The following is a 13,902-nucleotide window of genomic DNA, read 5'->3' as shown; positions in this document are numbered from 1 at the left end:
TTGAGAAAGTAGTCTGTATATTTTGCTAACATACATGAATCATATTCAACTTAATTTATAGAGTGGTTTTCAATTGTATCAGAGTCAACTTCCTCTTTTCACAAAAATTAACATTCATTCATGAGTGTTAGAAGAAGATATTCATGGGTAACATAATTTGCCCATAACATAATGTAAACAATTAAAATAATGCTCCCATTTTAAAATTGATATAAATGGAAACTTATTTATAACAAATCAAGATATATTTTAATACATACATTTTTAAGCATGATGAGGTTTTTTTGAATTTTATTTATTTTTTTATACAGCAGGCTCTTATTAGTCATCACATTTATACACATCAGTGTATACATGTCAATCCCAATCACACAATTTATCACAACACCATCCCACCCCCCCCCCCCCCGCTGCTTTCCCCCCTTGGTGTCCATACGTTTGTTCTCTACATCTGTCTCAATTTCTGCCCTGCAAACCGGTTCACCTGAACCATTTTTCTAGGTTCCACATATATGTGTTAATATACGATATTTGTTTTTCTCTTTCTGACTTACTTCACTCTGTATGACAGTCTCTAGATCCATCCACATCTCTACAAATGACCCAATTTCGTTCCTTTTTATGGCTGAGCAATATTCCATTGTATATATGTACCACATCTTCTTTATCCATTCGTCTGTCGATGGGCATTTAGGTTGCTTCCATGACCTGGCTATTGTAAACAGTGCTGCAGTGAACATTGGGGTGCATGTGTCTTTTTGAATTATGGTTTTCTCTGCATATATGCCCAGTAGTGGGATTGCTGGGTTATATGGTAATTCTATTTTTAGTTTTTTAAGGAACCTCCATACTGTTCTCTATAGTGGCTGTATCAATTTACATTCCCAACAACAGTGCAAGAGGGTTCCCTTTTCTCCACACCCTTTCCAGCATCTGTTGTTTGTAGATTTTGTGATGATGCCCATTCTAACTGGTGTGAGGTGGTACCTCACTGTAGTTTTGATTTGCATTTCTCTAATAATTAGTGATGTTGAGCAGCTTTTCATGTGCTTCTTGGCCATCTGTGTGTCTTCTTTGGAGAAATGTCTATTTAGATCTTCTGCCCATTTTTGTATTGGGTTGTTTGTTTATTTAATATTGAGCGGCATGAGCTGTTTATATATTTTGGAGATTAATCCTTTGTCAGTTGATTCGTTTGCAAATATTTTCTCCCATTTTGAGGGTTGTCTTTTCATCTTGTTTATGGCTTCCTTTGCTGTGCAAAAGCTTTTAAGTTTCATTAGGTCCCATTTGTTTATTTTTGTTTTTATTTCCATTACTCTAGGAGGTGGATCAAAAAAGATCTTTAAACATGATGCGTTCTAAAACCTAGTGAAGTGACTACACGCTTGTACCTATACGTAAAATACAGTAGTCATAAATGCAACAACTTTTAAGGAAGACTGTTATAAGAGTACTGTATTGACAACTCACATCTCACAAGCAGCACTAGTATTAGTGACATTATTTTATGAAATTTGAACAGTCCATGATAAAGTTCTGAATGAGACAAATATTATTTTCCTTAGTTTGCTTTATAGCTGAATGTATTTATTTATTGTAAATTAAACTACTCATGAAATTTGCTATGTATTAGACCCTTATGAAAAACTTTATTATTCTATAGAAACAGTTATATAGTTATAGTTTAGTTTCTGGTAATCAGATGACTGTGTATGTGTGTGTGTGTTTCATCTAAATAATGATCTGGTAAGGATTTTAAAGTCACGTTGAATGTGAAACAATACTTCTTTGTTTAGTATGGTCCTGGGCACTGTAGGATGACTCATGTCATCTTTCTTCCTAATCATAAACTACAGTGCAGCATTCCCCCCACAATTCCTACAGCACCTTTTGTGGGTGGCACCACCAATGTTCACAACAATAGTTTCTAGATGGATTTCTCAGTGGATAATCCATTTTCACTACTGGCAATTTAAAGTAATTGTAGCCAGTTATAAAATATTTGCTCCAAACAACACACAGTATTATCTGGAATGCCTTTCACACTTGGCCTGTAGAATCTCTCACCATCTTTTGATAAACCTACTCATTTTTAAAGAGTTAACTCAGGCAACACTTTCTCTAGGAATATTTTCCTAACACTCTAATCCAGACCCTGTAACCTTCCTCTAGACTACAATAAATTTTTCTCTGCTCTTTTCCTTACCATGTAGTAATATTCTGTTATAACTTAGTCATTCAATATTTTCATAGACTGTACTCCATTTAAAGTTATTACAATATATGGCCATATTTCTCCATACTGTACCATATATCCTTGTTGCTTATTTTATACATAGTAGTTTCTATCTTTTAATCCCATGCTCCTATCTTGCTCCTCCCCCTTTCCATGTCCCCACTGGTAACCACTAGTTTGTTCTCTATATCTGTGAGTCTTTTTATATATATATTTACTTTTGTTTGTTTTATTTTTTAGACTCCACATATAAGTGATAACGTAGAATATTTGTCATTCTCTGACTTATTTCACTAAGCATAATACCTTCTAGATCCACTCCCCTTGTTGCAAATGGCAGAATTTTATTCTTTTTAATGGCTGAGTGATATTCCATTGTATATAAATACTATATCTTCTTCATCCATTCATCTGTTGCTGGACACTTAGGTTGCTTCCATATCTTGGCTGTTTAAATAATGCTGCTATGAACATTGGGATGCATGTATCTTTTTGAATTAGTGTTTTTGTTTTTCTAAAAATATATATCCAGGAGTGGAATTGCTGGATCATATGGTAGTTCTATTTTTAGTTTTTTGAGGAACTCCCATATTGTTTTCCACAGTGGCTGCACCAATTTACAACCCCACCAACTGTGTACAAGCGTTCCCTTTTTTCCACATCCTTGCCAACATTTGTTATTTGCGGTCTCTTTGGTGACAGCCATTCTGACAGGTGTGAGGTAATCTCTCATTGCTGTTTTGATTTTCACTTATCAGATGTTTATCGATGTTGAGAGTACCTACTGGCCACCTGTATGTCTTCTTTGGAAAAATATTTATTCTTCTGCCCATTTTTAATGAGGTTGTTTGTTTGTTTTTCATATTGAATTTTGTGAGCTGTTTGGATGAAATTTTGATTAATATTTTGAATATTTAACCCCTTATCAGTCATATGACTTGCAAAATTTTTCTGTCATTCAGTAGGTTGTCTTTTTGTTTTCAGTGGTTTCCTTTGCTGAACAGAAGCTTTTAACTTTAATTAGGTCCCATTTGTTACCATACAGTATTGAAACAATCAGTTTAGAAATCTACCTCACCGACTTATAAAGCTTATCTGGATATGATAGGAGCATCTATCTCTAAAACATAACTACATACCTGCCATACTGCAGGTGCTTGAAATTCAGTATTGCCTGCTATTGAGTTTTCAAAGAAAGTTCAGCTATTTCTCACTAGACTTTCCATTTAAATTAAAATGTTTCAATGAAAGAGCCTTCATACGTTTCCTTGTGGAAGATTTATGTTAATTTTACAAATATATGAGCATCTGTATATTTTCATGGGGAACACACAGTGCCTTTTCTAGCACTGAGATGCTTGAAATGAGGTTATTTCCCTTTCAAACAAAAAACAAATAAATTATATTTTTTCCCTTGGTGCTTAAAAGAAATAAGACAAAGTGTTTCAAAATGGTTATAATTGAGATCTCCTGTTATTTTATTCTACTGGGGAAAACACGCTGGGTATCAAACATGCTAGACTGACTTCCAAACTGTAATCCACTATGGAAAATGTAGTACTTCATAGTATTTCTCTCTAGATCTACTTTTTTTCTCCCTAAAAGAGCAAGCCTCTTAGAAATAGAATCTATTTCTTCTGTCATTATTATATCCTATCTTTAGTATGGTGCTTTGCCCTACTGGGTTAAAAAAAATTGAACTAAATATATGGGATGCCATTCACTACAAAACATTATTTTTTGAAAGATATATTCCTTTGTTCATTGAATATATGTTACACACTACTACGTTCCAAGCACTGAGACAACAACAGAGATAAAGGTGAAAATTCCTCCTACAGGAAGTCATGATCTACTAGAAGAGGCTGACAGAAAAATCCCCAGCTCTGAGAGAGACAGGCATACGATGGGGTTGAGCATCAAACCAGTGGGTGCCTGAGCTGAAAGTCTGAGTATGGGAAGGCATCTGCTGGATAAGGAGAAATGGTGAAAAGAAAGAATGTGCAAAAGCCCCATAAAAAGCTTATTGTGGATATATGTGTGAAAGGAGCTGTGTCAGGAATGACTGAAATGTGACCTGAGGACTTCCATGTTCCCTGCCTGGGCTGAACTTTTGTTGAACACTCTAAAATCAAACCGCCGAATAGTTGCTGAATTGCCAAAACCAAAGAATAATGCTGAGAACTGGACTTTTTCTGGACGAAAGAAAACATACCTTTCCCTAGTAAAGGATGAGATGTGCTCCACAACCTAATTGTACGTGTAGAACAAATTTATCCTCCAATCCAAAGTTTTGGTAAACAACTTGTGTAAGCCTGCATGAACTTCTCTCTTTTTTCCCATCAAAACCCTTACCCATTTTCTCTGATGGGACACTATTCTGGGTTCCTCCAGAATCTGTGATCCCCAAATTGCAGTTCTAAGTCACCAAATAAACTGCCTTTTTGCCTCTTTATAGCTCACGGTTCTTTTGGTTGACATATGCGAGAGGCTGGTGAGAGCAATGAGTGATAAGACTGAAGAGGTAGCCTGGTGCGTGAGCTACCTGACACCCTCTCTGCCAGATGAAGGCAAATCTTTGAAAGTATGATATTTTAGGGAAATCTGAACATCGTGTTTATTCTTTAGAAAGATTAGTACTCTGGATTCTGAATTAATTTATGTATCCAATATTGCCTTTTATGGAGGATTTGGTAGTTAATTTATGCATAGTGTTTATATCAATAGATAGAGAAAAAAAATTATTTTTTGCTTCTTTGGGCCAGGTTGTAGTAGATTAATTACAAATATGCTCCCAATTCTTCCCTTCTGTATCTATACTCCTTTTAATAGACTTCACAAACCCTCCTAAGAAGAAGAGTCAATTTCTCCATACCTCAAATCCGAGTTGGCCCTGTCACTTGACTTGGCCAGTAGGAAGCAGCAGGAATAGCTGTGTGCTAGTTCCAAGTCTAGGGCTCAAGACTCTTGCACATTTCTACTCTTACTCATGGACTCCACACCCTTCCCTCCAACACCATCATCAAATCATATGCTAATAAGTACCAGTTAGCATGCTGGAATGCTGGACAATGAGACCATATGGAATAGAGTAAATTTATCCCAGCTAAAGACATTTGAAACCAGGTATCAATAGTTCTTCCACAACTTACAACTGACCACATGCTCCTGAAGAAACCCAGCTGAGGTCAGATGAGTGTAGCAGAGAGGAAAAGACCTTTCAGCAGATAAATAGATGTATAAGCATATGAAAATGTTTCTTGTTATAAGCCATTGATATTTGGTAGATATAAAAGGCACACCATTAAGGCAATGGATAACTTGATGTGTAGGCACTTCATAGTGTTTTACTATGTTACTTTAATGCTATCTACCTTGCAAGGCAAATATTATTATAGTCTGCATTTTTTAGACTATAAATCTGAGGCTTATACAGTTAATTCTCTTTCCTCATTGGTACTCTAGCTCATTACTGCTAAAGCCCAGGATCTTCTCTGTCAACTGCATTGTCTTTTCAAATTCTTCTCTCTTGAGAAAAAAGAATGAAGTCAAGTGTTTTGGTCTACAGTGTAACTCATGAAGAAATGAGTTGAATCGCAATGAACAAAACATATATCCATTGATTTCAACATTAATGAGTTTTTAGTCCAAGAAAACTACAGTTTTCACCAGATAATGCAGCCCCTTAGGCAGAAAATATTATTAATTATGCTTTAAAAAGCATCCTTGCCCCTAGAATAGAAACTATGAAAAATACATATGATATGAGATCATTAAAAAGGAGTAGGAATTTCATCAGAATTATTGTTATGGGTATTCTCTCCTCAACCTACTTAATTAGAGAGCATAATGAGTGACCACTGTGATGGAAAACATCTCTCTCCTCTCAATTTATGAGAAAAAAAAATAGTTTTAAAATGGTATCAACATTATCATTCCTTTGTCTCAGGCCCAGAATATAAAAGTATGCTATATATTTCCACATTCACAGAAAAAAATTGTTAGCTGCTTAAGCCACATTAATGTCACCTGTTTAAATAATAATGTTATGTTCAACCACTGCTAATCAGTAAACATGATAAACCAAGATCATCAGAGTTAACTTATTAGAGGAAATATATTTATACCTGGTTTATTATTTTTGCATTAATTGAAACTTGCCAAATATTTACTGCTGTGAAGAATTACTTCTTTTTTTTTCTTTTTTTTTGCTAATATAATGCTTTTCTTTATTTATTAAAAGAGACATTCCTGCTTTTCTGCGCTACCCAGAGAGGGGTCCATACAGCATTGCTCTGGGTTCATCTCGTAAGTTAAAGGAAACCCGGATCCCTTGATGTCCTGCAAATAAAGGAGAAGGATGTCCTCAAATTTCTTGCAGCAGGAACCCACCTAGGTAGCATCAACCTTGACTACCCAACAGAACAGTACATCTACAAAATGAAAAGTGATGGTATTACCTCATACACCTAAAGAGGACCTGGGAGAAGCTTCTGCTGGCAGCTCGTGCCATTGGTGCCATTGTTACCATTGAAAACGGGGCAGATGTCAGCGTTGTATCCTCCGGGAATACTGGCTAGCAACCTGTGCTGAAGTTTGCTGCTGCCACTGGACCCCTCGTATTGCTGGCTGCTTTTCTCCTGGAACCTTCCCTAACGAGATCTAGGTAGCCTTCCGGGAGCCACGACTTCCCTTGGTTACTGATCCAGGGCTGATCTCAGAGGTGTCTTATGTTAACCCACCTACCGTCATTGTGTCCCACAGACTCTCCTCTGCACTATGTGGACATTGCCATCCCCGAGCAACGATAAGGGAGCTCACATGATAGTCCGCTGTGGTGGATGTGGCGGAGGGCCGTGCGGGGCGGGTGCGGGTGCGGGGGCGGGGGCGGCGGCGGCGGCGGCGTCAGCGGCAGGAGACGCGGGAAGATCTGCGCATGCGTGGCACTGTCTCCCATGAACCCCCGGGGTCAGATCAGCCTGATCTCTACTTCTACAGAGGTGCTGAAGAGATTGAAAAGGAAGAGCTGGCGGTGGCTGGAAAGGGTGTGACCCAGGAGGAATTTCCAGGTGAATGGACTGCTCCAGCTCCCAAGAATTTACTGTACTCGACCTGAGGTTGCAGACAGGTCTGCAGGTGCCCTCTGTGGCCATCCAGCAGTTCCCTCGTGAAGACTGCGGCGCTCAGCTCACTACTGGGGACTGGACTGCAGTTTCCACTGCTCAGGCCACTGAACAGGTAGGAACAGCCACTGAGTGGTCTTAAGTTGTTCTTCCACAGAATCTTAAACAGAAAATGTAAATAAGATTGACAGAAAATACAGTTTCTTAAAAAAAATGACATTCCTGAATTAGATTCAGTAGGATATTTTGTGGGTATGTATGTATGTATATATATACATACACGCAAGCACACACACGTAGCAATGTATCTGTCCCCACACATGTATGAATGTGTTTGGGTAATAGAGAAATGGAGAGACAGCTGTGGTTATATATACCTTTTATTCACTCACACATTTACAACAAAAGATATGCATCCCATTTATTGACCAATTAGATATGAACAAATGACTAACCACAATCACACATTTTCACCATGCTAAAAGTTTTCTTTTTAAAAAATGCATCCAAGTTTTTCTTTTAGATTAACCTACGTTTTATTTCTAATTATAGTACTGGAGTTCAAAATAGCTGATACAACTTAACTGTTAAGAGTTTCAGAAATAAAGTGATTTCTGTCATACTTGTGTTTTATTTCCCCTGGATTTTTTGAAAGCAGATTATGGGGGAATACGAAAACTCTCAATACTTTTCTTATTGTTTTAATCCAGGATATTAGACCTGATAATGGTTTTGCATATGGCATCAATTGTGGGGTCTTTAAGATACAAGTGTTGTTTGCCTGATTCCATAAATACGAGATTAATATAGAAATTCTTTGAAGATGGTAAAAGAGACTATATACATATGTTTGTTTCTCTGTGTGTATTTCTTAGTGAATTCTTTGTTATTTTTCTCCATGATGTGATTTATCTTTTCAATCATAGCTATACAAAAGTTCACCTCATTTATAGTTTTATTTTGTGTTATTTCAATAACCATATTTTTTTTTCAAGTTTTGCAGCTGTTTTTATAGGACCTAGTGCTAATGTTTTTTCACTCTGAAAATGGTTCATGTTTATCAGGCTTTTATTTTAAATGTTATTATTTCATTTGTATCTTTGAGATTCCTAAATATTATTTTGAAATCTTGTTACCCTGTCCTGTAAAATTGATTTTTCTTGCAATGCCTCCCTCTGTGGTCTGATTTAGACTTTATTTACTTTCTTAGAAATAGATTTCTTATATATCTTAGAATATGGGTTCAAAGACTTATTTTGTGGGGAAATTTTCGTTTTCTGTTTGATCCTTTAACTTTGCTCCTCTTTTCTACTCTGCTCACCTATACCTGTTGAGCGGGATTGTGATTGCCTGTACCTGATTCCAGTTTCCCCAGTCAGAAATCAGGTCTTACATGAGTTTTAGGGCTCTTTCCACAGGGAGATACTGTGACATCAGACGTCCATTCACCAACAAGTTAGTAACTCATCTCAGCCAAAAGTTACATGCTGCGTATTTATCACAAATGTGAGATATTCCTAGGTACACTTCTTTAATGTGTGTGTGGGCTTGGGGAGCTGGAGACTCCTTTTACAAGTAAAGAAATTCTAACCTTGTCCTCACTTCAGCCTATGAGTTCAGCTCTAGTGCTATCTTTTTTTGGCATATTTTTATCCCTATAGTTAATCAAAGCTGAATTGCAGGCTGCATCTTCATTTTGTAAAGTTCAGAGAATAAAATTCTGCTTTGACTCTCTCCTGCTTCTGACCCAAGAACATGATAATCTTGTTTTTGTGTTTATTTTTTAAATAAGAGAAATTTATTTTGTCACTATTATGAAGGTTAGAAGTTAGGGATCAAGGCAACAGCAGAGTTGGCTTCTTCTTCTTCTTTTTTTTTTTTTTTTCGGTACGCGGGCCTCTCACTGCTGTGGCCTCTCCCGTTGAGGAGCACAGGCTCCGGACGCGCAGGCTCAGCGGCCATGGCTCACGGGCCCAGCCGCTCCGCGGCATGTGGGATCTTCCCGGACCAGGGCACGAACCCGTGTCCCCTGCATCGGCAGGCGGACTCTCAACCACTGCACCACCAGGGAAGCCCTCTTCTTCTTTTTTAATTGAAAAATAGTTGATTTATAATGTTTCAGGTGTACAGCAAAGTGATTCAGTTATACATATATATATATTCTTTTTCAAATTCTTTTCATTGTAGATTATAGAAGATACTGAATATAATTTCCTGTACAATACAGTAGGTCCTAGTTGTTTATCTATTTTATATATAGTAATGTATATATATATTTATTTATTTTTTTTTTGGTACGCGGGCCTCTCAGTGTTGTGGCCTCTCCCGCTGCGGAGCACAGGCTCCAGACGCGCAGGCTCCGGACGCGCAGGCTCAGCGGCCATGGCTCCTGACGCGCAGGCTCAGCGGCCATGGCTCACGGGCCCAGCCGCCCCACGGCACGTGGGATCCTCCCGGACCGGGGCACGAACCCGTGTCCCCTGCATCGGCAGGTGGACTCTCAACCACTGTGCCACCAGGGAAGCCCAGTAATGTCTATCTTTTAAGCTATTCTTGTTTTTGAGCTAAGGTATTTCTTTTTGGTTTTCTTCATATGTGCTTTTTTGCTTTGTTTTGTTTTGTTTTGCTATTGTTATGTTTTATACGAAAAGGAGTGTATTGATCTCTAAACCTATGGAATCCACCATTAACTTTTAAATATCCTTTTATTTTTGATATGCACTTACTTATCTGTTGTCTTGTTCCTCTTTATATTTTCAGGTGTTTTTCTAAAAATTTTGAAAAACTCCCGTCCATCAAATAATGACTTTTTTTTTTACCTTTACCCAGTCAGAGATAGTCTCAGTGAAAAAATCACTCTCAAGTTATATGGATCAGGAGTTAGTTTCCACCCAGTTCCAAGCTTCTCAAGTTGGTTTCTTTAGACATGCTAGAGAGGATCATTTAGTTATTTCGATTAAATTATGGATAGATATGTCTATATATCTATTTAATATATCACCCCCAACTATATATCTATATATAATTTAATAAAAATAACTAAGTATATATATGATGTTTATAAATACACTTAAAATATATTATATTTTATATATAAAGTTCTGTTTTCATATTATGTTTCTGTGTAAGAAAATGCTAATGACTTCTAATTGTTTATCATATCAAATATCAGTTCCTCATGTATCTTTTGTAGAAATACTGACTTTTCCCCATATGTTACATTAGAAGCATTCTCTTTAATTGATATCAAAAGGGGTGAATTAAGTCCAACAACTGTTTCTTCAACTGTTTTTTCTGTGCATATTAATGTCCTGAGGCAACACAGTTTGGGCCTTTACGCATCTTTTTTTATATCAGGATGCTAAAATAAATATTTTAAGAATTATGATACAAGAATAGAATATATATCAGTTTTATGAATACTTTGGGTAGAATGAAATAATTATTTTAAGGGTATTCTCAGAAATGATATATAGTACCCCAAAATCTTATCTGCATGTGATTAGAGTAAGAATATAGAGGATACTGTGGAAAAGAGAGTGAGCTCTGCAGTTAAATTCACCTGGTCTGAAACCCTAGCTCCATAGTTTACTAGCTATTTCACCTGACCACTCTGGCCTAGAGGCCCTAATCATAGAATGGGAATAATAATAGTAACTGTCTCATAGAGCTGATGAAGGTATAGAGATAACAGAAGTAATGCACTTAGCAAGTGTTTTGAAAAAAATGTAAGTGGTCAATAAATATTAGCTGTCCTTATTCATAATTATCAGTATAATTCTCAATAGGTTACTTGTTTCTCTCTACATACTTCACTAAGGACCAGCCTGGAGTATCTATTTTCCACCCTGTACTTTTCCAAGTTGGGCATGATCTTCAAGCCCCAGACACAAATTCCTCCTCCTCTAGAAACTTTTTGCTGATTAGCTCCCTGTCACTGGATTCTCCTAAATTCTATATTCTTATATTTGTTTTCAGCTTGTGCTTTGTTCACTTCATTTTATAACCTAGAACCTTTTTTTTTTAATTAAAAGTCTTAAGAAAAATTGCCAGGTTCGTTAAATCAAAAACTATACAATATCCTTCACACGGAAGGCACTTAATAAATTTTAGTTAAATACCTACTACAATCAAACCTGAAAGTATCAGTAGTGGAATATATAAGCTATGCATTTACCCATTTATAATTAGATAATTCTCAAAGTATGCAGTTTTTTTTTAATTTTTACATCTGTGCCATCGTATTCCTTAGTGCTGTATAGAATTTTAGTCTAGTAAAAAAAAAGTAGTATTCGTAATTCTTATGGGAGATTTTGTTTGTCTGGAACACTGTAGTTAAATGCTGCTTTTAAAAATAAGGATGAAATTTCATTTAAGCTACCTGAAAATAAATGATAAGTCCAATAATTTTTTTAAGTTTAACATGGTATGGAGTAAGAACTAAATTTTTTTTACACAAATGCAAGTTTAAGCCTATTGGAATGGAAAGAAAATTTGTAGTAGCAAGAGACTCCCGATAATTAACGTTAGCCCAAAGGGGTGAATAGGTTTGATAAGGGAAGTTTTACTTTTTGTCCAGTCTTTAGAGAGATAAGCCTATTTTACAGGCTAGCTCCATGGGCAGGCCAAGCTTATATTGATTGAAAATCTGATTCTTCCTTAGAAAACAGTTTGGTATGATTACTATAACTCCTCTCCTAGAACTATTATACGTCATTTATTACAGCACAATTTAGATCTAGTTCACATAGAACAAATTGAGCTGTGTTGTCTTTACCACTAGTTAGATTTCAGCTTGATGTCTGTTCAAATCATTCTTAAGCCTGAGTAGGTCTTACAGGCAGTTTTAAGACAAACTGCTTAGCATTTTCCATTTAACAAAATTAGTTCAAGTATTTAGATAGGAAATGTTGAAGGCAGTTTGACACCAAAATCAAGATATACCTTAACGAGCATCATACTTATCTGCTACAACCATCGTCCTAAGCATACTTGCTTGTTTTTATCCTCAAGCTTATGTTCATAATTTTAATACTGCCGGTTTGTTTTTCCTTTCCTAGATCTTTAAAAACTGAATAACAGTGTTATAGTAATCTCATGCTGAGTGATCAGACATGTTGTAAGGGGAATAGTGGCTACTTGTAGAAAACATGTTGTGCTATATGAATTTTCTCTTTTGAAAGTCAGTTATATCAATGTGAACTTTATGCATGTGAATTAATATTTCAGTTTTTCAGGCAACATTATTTGTCTACACAATGTGTCTGTCTACATACATCATTATAAAAGTTTAATCTCTTTATGATGGTACTTGAAGCACTTCAAGCTCAAGGGTACCTTTCTGCATATCTACACTAGCTTCTAACAACGTCTAAAATGTCACCATTGAAGTTATTTCATTTATAGGTTCTTCATTTATAAAGTTCTTCATTTATAGGTTCATTGCCATACAGTCATTCATCTATCAAGCATTCATTGAGTATTTGTATGAACCAGATATAAAGGCATAATATAAGATACTTGACATAAAAGTCCTCACTGATTATTGGAAAATGGACATAAATGGTATAATACACTAAACTGTAATAAGTCTATCTTAAAACTCTTTGACATTTTCAAACTTGTTTTTATGTATTGCTTTGCATTTTGATTCTTAAAAGCTCCACTAAGCACAACCACCTTTCCAGGCGTATAGATTTGAATCAGCCCAACTAGAAACCTAATGTGTGTCTTCTTAATGTGTGTACCACCGGTAGATCTTTGCTACTGAATGTGCTAGAACATGTTTTGTGATTTTAAAAATAAATTGTTATTTGACAACAATCCTAAAAAAAAAAGTATATATCACTATTTAAAATAAAGCATATTGGACCTTCACATAAACTGCATTATTTCCTGGGAAATGAAATCAGAAAATATTTGGAAGATAATATCAGTAATTAATAGTTACTAGAATATCATTAAATTTATATCATAATTTTTATAAAGCATGTGTTTCTAAGGCTTTTTGACAGCTATACTGAGATGCAATTTACATGTCATACCATACAATTCAGTTTTTAGTGTATTCATAGAGTTGTACAACCATCAGGACAATCTTATTTAAAATATTCTCATTATCATGAAAAGAAATTTAATATCCCTGGATACAGGATGGTAGTCCAGTTGTTTAAAAAAATATCACTGCTGAATGGACTAATATATCATAAGAAACAAATTGACTAGCCAGTGGAAAGTATCAATATTCAAGACATGTGAAAGATTTGTAGCTCTAAGAGCAGTGAGATCCAATGGCTATTGCAAAGTGCCATTTACATTCACAAAAAGATAATGAACAGCTCAGGGTGAGTGACAGGCAATTAAAATCAAGGTATGAAACCTGGGGAGCCTCTCTGATGAGCTCTCATCACCCATTGTGGGGAGAAAGGAGAAGTCAAAGACCAAGCACAGACCTCAATAGTTAGAGAGATTGAACATCAAGGATAGTTAAAGGCTGAACTAAGATGGTCTGCTTTAACAAGGCAAAGGCTCAGGCTGGGA

General features: G+C 36.0%; 1 pseudogene; it reads left to right on the top strand.

The window, feature by feature from the left end:
* Window positions 1–4,328: 4,328 nt before the first annotated feature.
* LOC114887585 lies at window positions 4,329–7,504 on the top strand (annotated as a pseudogene).
* The last annotated feature ends 6,398 nt before the right edge of the window (window positions 7,505–13,902 follow it).

The sequence above is a fragment of the Monodon monoceros genome, unplaced genomic scaffold, assembly GCF_005190385.1.
Source record: "Monodon monoceros isolate NGI ecotype Baffin Bay Population unplaced genomic scaffold, NGI_Narwhal_1 Super_Scaffold_7, whole genome shotgun sequence".
Classification (NCBI taxonomy): Eukaryota; Metazoa; Chordata; class Mammalia; order Artiodactyla; family Monodontidae; genus Monodon; species Monodon monoceros.
This window is presented reverse-complemented; position numbering and strand designations above follow the sequence as displayed.